The sequence below is a fragment of the Engystomops pustulosus genome, chromosome 9 (assembly GCF_040894005.1).
Source record: "Engystomops pustulosus chromosome 9, aEngPut4.maternal, whole genome shotgun sequence".
Classification (NCBI taxonomy): domain Eukaryota; kingdom Metazoa; phylum Chordata; class Amphibia; order Anura; family Leptodactylidae; genus Engystomops; species Engystomops pustulosus.
In genome coordinates, this window is record NC_092419.1 from 30,155,717 (window position 1) to 30,166,969 (window position 11,253).

Consider the following 11,253-nt stretch of genomic DNA (forward strand, 5'->3'; position numbering starts at 1 on the left):
GCGAGGGAGGGGGATATATTGTATAAAACGCATGTGGTGTGTGGTGACGTTGACCGTTGAAAGCCGTGGTCTCCATTGTGTGGCCCCCCCGCCTCACGTGAAACTACATATCCCATCATGCCCCGTGGAGATTACCAAGTTCGTCTACATGCACACAGTATACGGGATACACACGCAATGTATACCGGCCACAAACAACCGGCTGTGTAACGTTGTTTGCGGCCTGATTGACACGAGCTAGATGTGCCGGGCCACGCCCCAATACGGGCGGGGAAAAGTCTGCTTTATATTGTGTTGCGCAGCCGCCCGGCACGTTCATGGTGCGGTGAGATGCGACGGTCTTACCACACTGCGACTACGCGTAATTCAATGGCGGCCATGAGCTAGGGGTCCCAAAATACGGTTGTGTGCATGACGTCTTAAAGAGGACCTGTCATCTGTAAAAACGGCACTAGGAGCTGCTTACTAAAGTCACTGCCGGCCTGTGGAGTAGACGGGGTGATCCACAGTCACCGCCCCCTAATCCCGCCCCTCATGAATACTAATTTCTAGTGTACAGTGCGGCAATAGCGTTATTGAGGTTTCTGATAACGCTACCGGTGTAACACTGCTGCGTCTGTTGTAGCACTAGGAGCTGCTTACCGTTTTTACAGGTGACAGGTCCTCTTTAAAGATGAATTGGTGACATCATCTCAGTTTTATTGCAAAATGTTTAACCAAATTTTGTGTATGGTGTGTTTTTTGTATATTTCATGTATATGTATATTTTATCTTTTTAAACCGTACATAACACAGAAAAGGTTGAAAAAAACAATTTCCTCAGTGGGGTTTCCCTGACTATCTGTGGTGAAGGCTGAGGTAGTGGCGCTCCTTATTTTTATATGTAGTGGATATGCCGAAGCTCATAATCTTAAGCAAACCTTTTGGGGAATTAATGTTACCCTGTGGTAGAGCAGGATGTGATGGAGAGTCTGGGTTACATGAAATCTGGGTTACATAGGAGACATAGCAGGAGTTTTGAGTTAAAGCATAATTAATCCTGACAGGACTCCTAGAAGAGACAGTGAGAGTCCTTATTACCCCGCCCCACAGAGTGATTGACAGTGAGGGTGCGTTCACATGCAAAGTTTTTGAGATGCAGTTTTTGATGTCCAAACTAGGAGTGGAGTGAAAACAGATGAAGAACAACTTCTCTCAATTATATGTTCTGACCCATTATAATCCACACCTGCTTTTGGCCTCAAAAACTGCACCTTAAAAATTGAACGTGTGAATGCACCCTGAGTTTCCTTACTGCCCTGCCCACACATAGTGATTGACAGTGGGATTCCTGATTGCCCCGCCCACACACAGTGATTGACCGTGAGAGTCCTGATTGCCCCGCCCACACACAGTGATTGACAGTGGGAGTCCTGATTGCCCCGCCCACACACAGTGATTGACAGTGGGAGTCCTGATTGCCCCGCCCACACGCAGTGTTTCTCTTAGGAGTCCTGTCATCAATTATTCTATTTGTGATCAGAAATATTTCTCCATGCTATGTAAATCTATATATTGACAAGCTCTCTCATCCTCCCCTTATCCTGCTCCCTGATTGGTCACCAGACATCTCTATTTTAACGCTTTGCTTAAAAGATTTAACTTGGGAAATAACACTTAGCTGTTATTTTTCCATGAGACAATCCATTATTGATCTATATAATTAATTGAAATTATTGGCATATCCGTGGTCACTACTATTTCCTGTAAGGAGCCCATTTTTTGTGGCGTAAAAAATATACATTCTTAGATTTGCTATTTTTGCTTGCTACTTTTTATTTTATTAAAATGTGTGATTTTTTTTTTAAAGTATATTTTATCGAAGTGAATGTCCATCTTTTTCAAGTGCATCCAAATAATTTCATAATCTGTATTTAAGGGGGTCGCTCACCTCTAGGGCTGCCATGCATAGTGTCATTTGTGGGACAATCCCTTTAAATCTGTGGGGAGTCTTTGTGCCCCGTGTCTGTAACATGAGGCTCAGACCCCTATACAGATTATCGAGAAAATAATCGGAACCAATTCCAAAAAGTAGAGGATGGTAAAAAGTTGGACCTTCACTCTAAAGGTTGGACTTATCTCAGTCCTCAGGTCCCGATTCTTCTGACTCCTCCTCCAAGGTCACATCTGGCCGATGGTAAGATATTGTGGGACGTGTGCTCCAGCTGTAGCATTATGAATATGTAGCCTTTGTATGTGAATGTTTTGTCTTCAGATGTTGTGATATATATTTTTTTATTTTCTGTATTTCTGTGCACTGCCGACACGGAGAAGATCTACTGAGCACATTCACCATGTTCCAAAAATAGTCATATATAGTGTGTTTTATATATTTCTATTCAACTTTATTCTGAAATGCCTTCTGTGCTGAATAAATGTACAGTATCATCCACCCCCCACATTTCTTTTATGTTGTCTGAGTGTTTTTTTTTATTAGCTATACATTTTTGGTATACGTGAAGGATAGCGCCATCAGTATGTGCCACAGACTCAAGTTTTCTGGCCTACTTCAATTTTTTTTTATGATTCCTTATGTTACATGATTTTATGTTTCTCTTTTATGCAGATTAAGGTTGGCTGGGAACCATCAGTGGGCCGCCATGATCAATGTACGATTGGGTTGTGGTCATGGTTGTGACCGGGCTACACAAGGAGATTCACAGAGTTGTCCATAAGCCTCTCTTGTGTTGTCTTGACTATGCGCTTGTTGGAAGGTGAATCTTGGGCCAATCCGTGGTCCAGAATATTCTGTATCACATTTCATTAAGAATATCTGTGCACTTGGCTATATTGAGCTTTCCTCAAGTCTAAAAAGTCTCTATGTCCCAGTCTCTTAACAACCCCCACAGAGATGTCCAAGATGTCAAAAAGTTCAATTTTGGGTTTATCAGACCAGAATCTTGATTTTCACAGTCTAAGGGTACATACACATAGTCGTATGGCCGGCGGGCATACAGCTGTGCGCTGGAGAGGAGGAAGAGCTGACCTCTCCATAGAGAAAAGCGGCGCACGGCCGCACACACAGGGAAAGATAGAGCATGTGTGGCACCGGGCCACCATTGCCGTCTATTTGCGGCCACATATACATCCCCCACAGACGGCCGTCTACATGTCCCCTAAGAGTCCCATAGATGCTTTCCCACCCAAACTCCTGACGGGCATTCACATGTCTTTTACATGAAGAGGCTTCTTTCTGCCCATTTTGCCATAAAGTCACAGATTGGTGAAGTGCCGCAGGGGTGGTTGTCCTTCTGGACATTTCTCCCATCTACGTGGGAAATGTTTGGAGCAGAACCAGAGTGACTATTGTGTTCTTGGTCACTTCTTTTACCAGGACCCTTTCCCCTTGTTATTTGCTAGGGAGGGAGGAACAGCTCTACAATGAGTCTCCGTTGTTCCATTTAAGAATTACAGTGTGGAGGCCGCTCTGCTCTAGGGAACTTTCAGAAAAACTTATTTCAATAACTGTGTCTCCATACAACAACTGTCTCTGATCTCCAAATCAGTTCTCTCCTACTTGTATCTCTGAACTCTACCAGCAATTATCATCTCCTTGTGTCAAAGCTGTACAAGAAGTTCTCTCCTCCTTGTGTCTCTGAGCTCCACAAGCAGTTTTCACCTCCTTGTCTCAGCGCCATACAAGAAGTTCTCTCCTCCTCGTGGCTTTTGACATCTACAAAGTAGTTCTCGACTCCTTGGTCTCTGACCTGTTCATGGAGTGCTCACCACCTTATGTCTATGAGCTCCACAAGCAGTTCTCTCCTCCTTGTGGCTTTGAGCTCTACAAAGTACCTTCCACCTCCTTGTGTCTCTGAGCCATACAAGCAGTTCTCTCCTACTCGTGGCTTTGAACTCAACAAGTAGTTTTCTCTTCCTCATGTCTCTGAACTCTACGGGCTGTTCATTCCACCTCCTACTTGGGTTTTTGCCATTATACACCTTGTCAGCTGTGAGACCTTGTATAGACAGGTATTTTCCATCAATTCATGGTCAATCATCTGAATTAAAAATGTAGGAAAAAGTGCAGTATTACAATATTCAAAAAACATAGCTTTCACGTATGCATTAAAATTGGGGCTATTAAACATTAAAATCCACAATTGATAAGCAGGAAATAAAAATGACTGCATAATAGCCATAGGGTAATAGCCAAGGGTAACCAACCATATACACAATGTATCAATAAATGGTTCAATCTTACCCAATACCGTGGTGGCAGCTAGAGAAGTGAGTACTAGCAGAGCTTAAGGGAACACAGCAGTCTGGACGGGATTAAATATCCCTAATGGGCCCTTGTATTCAAATTATCTAGGCCCAGAATTAGCTCCTGCCTTTACCAGGGCAGTACCGAACTCTCACCCTGATACTCCCTTAAAACATCACGACACATTTCTGGAGCGGCCCTAGAACTGCCACCTTCATCAGGGGAATCCACATACAAAACACTTTGCCTGGGTCTGCTATTTGTATTCAAAGGTGACAGTGGTGACTCCATGTATATACACAGGACCCTCAGTAGTGGCTGTACAGCCCACCAGTGATGGTCAGTGTAAGATTTAGCAGTGTGGGGTGGCACCAACTGAGCAGACATTTCCTCATAGCCCTCTGTGCTATGAGATTCTGTGTGCAGACAATGTGCTCAGATTAGCAGGGTACAGGGTTTAGCAACACTTTAGCTTCTTTATCTTCTGAAGATTCTACTAGTTTCTGACACAGAAAAAAGAGATGAGACAGATTGGAATCATGACACTGCTATGCTCCCCCCATCCCTCTGATCCAGAGCTTATCTTGTGTGTAGAGCTGCTGCTGAACAGGAAGTGCCTGTGTCTGTAGTTCTTTTTGCCTCCTGCCCCTGCAGTACAAGAGAAGCTATTCGTGCCAGAGGAATCTGCCTGACCATAGTCACAAGTTTCTGGTCGTATCCAAGAACAACCAAAATGAATACACCAAGACTGATAGAGAGAGGTTGGAATTATATTTGTGAAATACTGTATTTTTGTTAATAACAGGGAATCAGAAAATGAGTTATTATGTTATCCTGAGCATATTTAAGAAGCTTGTCACCACTGCCCCTGCGACCCATGTTCTGTGTCACAGGCGAAAGCTCTGCAGATTAACTTACCTCGCGGCGCTCCAGTGACTGTCTCCTATGGCGCATGAAAGCCGTCTAAGATTTAAAGGGCCAGTGCACCAATGATTGGTTCTGGCCAACCTCCTTCCCAGATAAATTCCCGGCTTCTTCCTGTGCCCCCTACTGGATCTTCGTGCCTTGTGCCTTAGAGAAAGCTTGCTCCTGATGTCCCTTGCGTTTATGGTGATTTCCCATTGTGACCTTGGCTCCGTTCCTGACTTCACTCCTTTGCTGCCAGCCCTGACCTTCTGCTACGTCCCTGACGTTAATCCAGTGCAGCCTGTCCTGACCTTCGGCCTGACCACAACTCCGTGCCTGCCTTCTAATTCTGTACCTTGTCTTGGCCGCTACCTGAGCTCTGGTGAAAACCGGGTGCCACTTAGACTCTGCTCCTAGGTGTCGGCTTACGCCATTGTCCGCAGTGGCTCAGTGACAATAGCCCTTGTTGTCTTATGGTTTTTTTTAAATAAATTTGCAAAAATGTATATAATGCTGCTTACTCTATTTATAGGGGTGGGGTAAAGACTTTACAAACCCCACCGAATCAGCAGTCATGTTGTATGAATAGAAGGAGCCCTCCCTTTTTTAACCACTTAGATGCTGACAGCGGCATCTAAGGGGTAAATGCCCATGGTCAGAGTTATGTGTTTTATTTTGGGCAATGATGATTCCTGATAAACTACAACCTTTTTTTCCTCCAAGGTGCAAGAGTTCTGCTTGGTTATAATGCCATTAATGCTGGAATACAGTAGAATACATAGAAATACTTAATTTATTACCAATAAAGTGTGACAATAACTCAATACTATATTTGAAGAATTTTGAGACATCAGTTTAAGGAAAGGGTTACTGTTCATTTGCGTGTGAGGCAACACCTGCTGCATCTTACTGTGACTTCCAGACTCCTATTAGTGGCCTCCAGAGATATCCATAAATTTACTGAATTAGGGGATTGGAGCTTTGGGATGTTGTGATCTCCACAATGGTTCATCTCTAAGGACTGCTACAATTATGTGATTTTCCTAAAAAGAATTAAAGTTTCATGTAAATATCTAACTCACTGGGCCAACAAGGTACCATTGTAAAGCTTATATAGTATCAAATGTAGTGAAGGAGGTGATGCCCTAGACTCGCCCACAACCCCTGTCACCTACCTAACAAGACTAGAAAATCGTATTGGTTTGGGACTTTTGGTCGACAATCCCTACATTGAGTGCACAGGAAAAAATTCCTGGGATAGACAACAGATAACAGACAGACCAGGAAAGTCTACAGAACCTGATCAAATCCAAGATGTCGGTGAAGCACAGAATCAAATAACAAGAGAATGATCAATTAACAAAGCAGAGGTCAGGTACAGTATAGCAAAGCAATAGCAAGCACAAATAGGGAAAAGTAGCAGGAGACTAGTAAAACCAGGTTTAATGGTATAATGGAACTGTCAGATATGTAGAGGAGTTCCTGGACGCTTCCCCCAGCAGCAGACTGGACTGGTCATTCATCATTTAAGTTAACCGTTGTTGAGCTGAGCTGCAGGGAAACTGGGTGTGGTTCAATCAGTCCTGATACAGAAGCAACCTTAGCCACAGTTCACACACACACACAAAACAAAGGAGGACAATAAACACCTTCCAAGCCGCAATGTGCGGACAGAAGACAATGCTGGCATGGACATAACATATACCAGATATACTCGTGTTAGCCGAGCTTTTCAGCACAAAAAATGTGCTGTATATTTTATATTTGTAGATCCAGACAAAAAAAATTTGGCCCCAGTGACAATTGGAGTTTAAACATTTTTTGCTGTAATGGGACCAGGGATTATCAATAAAGCTTCATTACAGACACCTTACAGCTTATCATTGCAGTATGGGACTATAGTAGAGCATTCAGAAAGCTTCACCAGAGGTCAGATGGGTCTGTCTGTAACTATGGGTTGTCTGTAAGTCGGGGACCGCCTGTATATAACCTTTGCCTACTGCAATATCGCTAATAGAACAGGGAAAATTGTCCTGACCTTGCTGTAGCCTGTTATAGAGTGAGTAATAGGACAGGCTTTAAAATGTGCATTGTCACCTCCTATGTATTGAGGTTATGTAGCAGCAGTGCTGAACCTATGGCTTGGGTGCCAGAGGTGGCACTCGGACCTCTCTCAGCGGGTGTCCAGGTTATTTCCCCAGCGCAGAGAATGCCAGACAGGACTCAAGGCCTCCCCCTAAGATCCAAGGCATGGTTTGGAGAACATTTGTGAATAGCAACTTTTAAGTCAATTTTCTATTCCATTTTTTCAATGGAATTTAGGTCTGGCCTTTGGGTCATTTGGACACCTGTATTTCATTTGATATAAACCATGCCTTATGTCCCAGTCTCAGATTTTCCACCATCATTGTCCTGAGGTTGTAGACAGTGTGAGAAAAACCAAACACTTTGTGCACAAATAGGTTACTCTCATGAAAGTTCTCGGTAAAATCCATATTGTTTTCTTGCCAGTAACTCAATAATGGAGCTGCACTGTATATGGCAGATGAATCATGAGATGGGAGTGCTCCGCCTTCCTACTTACAATAATTTCACAATAAGAACTGACAACCCAGTTGATAATTCATGAATATTCATTCAATGTTCTCAGCAACAGTTCACTTCAAAAAGGTAAATGTCTTCATTGGATTTGGGAAGGGTTGTGCTAAGCCTTAAGTAAATATGTTGGAATGACTTAAATTTGGAGCTGGAGTGCTGCTTCTCAATGGGGCAATAGTTTGTTTTGACATAGCACAAGCACATAGATAGGAATGTAGAAGTTTCTGGCATATTTTATACCTTTTCACACAAAATACAGAGCTTGTCACTAACCTATTGCTTGTAGCCGTCTTCTCCTAGAATCTTTCTTCTCTGCAGCCTGTCCATAATTTTCATTGCCACCATGAACCAAGACCTAACAGCAGGGCCGGATTAAAGGAGGGGCTCATGGGGCTCGAGCCCCGGGGCCCCCACCACTTTCACTTTTTAAGGGGCTCCCACCAGTTTCCAACAGAGTCGCTGACTGTTTCTGTGTACAATGTGCAACGGCCAGGGCCAGATTAAGGGTCCCAGCGTTATGGAGCACCTCATTTAGGATGGGGCCCCCCCAGCTCAGCAGCCAATGCGGGGCCCCCTCCCATAACAATATATGTAAAAGATATCACATAGTTACACAGTTTCAAAGCTCTAGAGATATTAAAAACAAAGATATCTTTAGTTTTAGATAAATTCCTATATTTACTAAATGATTTCCAATTTTGGTCCAGGACAAACTAAAAAATACTACCAACATATTATTACTGAATAATGATACCACAATACCGTTACCAAAAGAACTAACATAATTCCAATATTCCAAACAATAGCGCTACAATTTGCAAGTGATCCCTTGAAACTGACCCACAGGATTACCACAACATGACCAGTATTACCAATAATTTACCAACTATAAACTCCATTTACTGATGATCTTTACAGCCATATTGTTATAATACAAACACCACCGTGCACAGGACAATATCACTAATGATACCTCTGTACTAGGCCCAAATAATAACATTACATCAGGATTATCACCACTACAAAATGACTACAATACTAAATGATAACCTACACACAGACCAGTATGTACCACCATATAGTGACCATATAGTAGTATATACCAGTCCTGCACAGAGGCTGCAGTGTGATCCAATGACTTACAGGTGACGTCCCTCATGTTGTCTCTTCCCTTCTCTCTGATCTTCCAGGAGACTTCTTCCAGCCATGACTCATCTCTGCTGGTTTATAAAACAGACATGGTTGACATCATCCTTTATTCTCCTCACACCTGACCCTCACATACACAACAACCACACTGTGCCCCCACATATATACCCCTCACACCACAACTGACCACACTGTAGCCCACATGTATCATATATACCCCTCACACCACAACTGACCACACTGTGCCCCCACATATATACCCCTCACACCACAACTGACCACACTGTAGCCCACATGTATCATATATACCCCTCACACCACAACTGACCACACTGTGCCCTCACATATATAATCTATACCCCTCACACCCTAACTGCCCACACTGTGCCCCCACATATATCATATGTACCCCTCACACCACAACTGACCACACTGTGCCCCCACATATATCATATATACCCCTCACACCACAACTGACCACACTGAAGCGCACATGTATCATATATACCCCTCACACCACAACTGACCACACTGTACCCCCACATATATCATATATACCCCTCACACCACAACTGACCACACTGTACCCCACATATATCATATATACCCCTCACACCACAACTGACCACACTGTGATCCCACATATATCATATATACCCCTCACACCACAACTGACCACACTGTGATCCCACATATATCATATATACCCCTCACACTACAACTGACCACACTGTGCCTCCAAATATATTATATATAACCCTTATACCACAACTGACCACACTGTGCCCCCACATATATCATATATACCCCTCACACCACAACTGACCACACTGTGCCCACATATATCATATATACCCCTCACACCACAACTGACCACACTGTACCCCCACATATATCATATATACCCCTCACACCACAACTGACCACACTGTACCCCACATATATCATATATACCCCTCACACCACAACTGACCACACTGTGCCCCCACATATATCATATATACCCCTCACACCACAACTGACCACAATGTGCCGCCACATATATCATATACACCCCTCACACCACAACTGTCCACACTGTGCCCCCACATATATCATATCTACCCCTCACACCACAACTGACCATACTGTACCCCCACATATGTCATATATACCCCTCATACCACAACTGTCCACACTGTGCCCCCACATATATCATATCTACCCCTCACACCACAACTGACCATACTGTACCCCCACATATGTCATATATACCCCCCACACCACAACTGACCACACTGTACCCCACATATATCATATATACCCCTCACACCACTACTGACCACACTGTGCCCCCACATATATCATATATACCCCTTACACCACAACTGACCACACTGTGCCCCAACATATATCATATATACCCCTCACACCACAACTGACCACACTGTCCCTCCTATATATATATATATATATATATACTCATACCACAACTGTTCACACTGTACCCCAATATATATCATATATACTCCTAACACCACAACTGTTCACACTGTACTCCCCACATATATTCTGCTCACCCACATATATCATATATACCCCTCACACCACAACTGTTCACACTGTACCCACACATATACCCCCCACACTGTACCCCTGACCAGTGTTACTACACACACAGTGATGTCACAGGACAGAGGGTTAATACACACACACAGATGTCACAGAACAGGGGGTATTACAGTGAAGTCACAGCACCAACATTATCAATAAGATAAAACCATAACAATTGATGACAATAACCCCACACCCCAATGCTGCCTCACTATAGACACTATGAATATAACAGGACATGTACAGTACAGGCTGAGAGCTGTCTCACACTAGAAGGTTAGTCAGTGAGTACAATACTGATCTGACAAAGGCAGAAGTGTGCTCTAGTACCTCACAGGTGACATGTCTTCTCCTTCAGGGCCAGAATCGGCGTAACTTATGGCTGAAGAATCTTCCACCAGATGTCTCCAGCTCCCGACAGCACATGCCCCACACTGTGCACCTAAAAATACCACAGTTACTCACAGTACAATGCCACCTGGATAACAGAAATATGCCCCCCCCAAATATAGCCCATAATAAAACCTGTGTTCCCTGCATATATTACTATACTACAGACCTGGAGTAATACTGCACCCCTAATTATATGTCACCTCCCAATTACACAATAAATGGTTCCCCCATGACTTAATTTATACATTGATCCCTTTAATGAATTAATTTCCCTATTTATGGCCCTTTTTAATATACTGGGGTGCCACATGAATTTTTAAGGCCCCTCAAGTAATTATTTAATATACTGCGCCCCCCCTCCCCCCATTTAG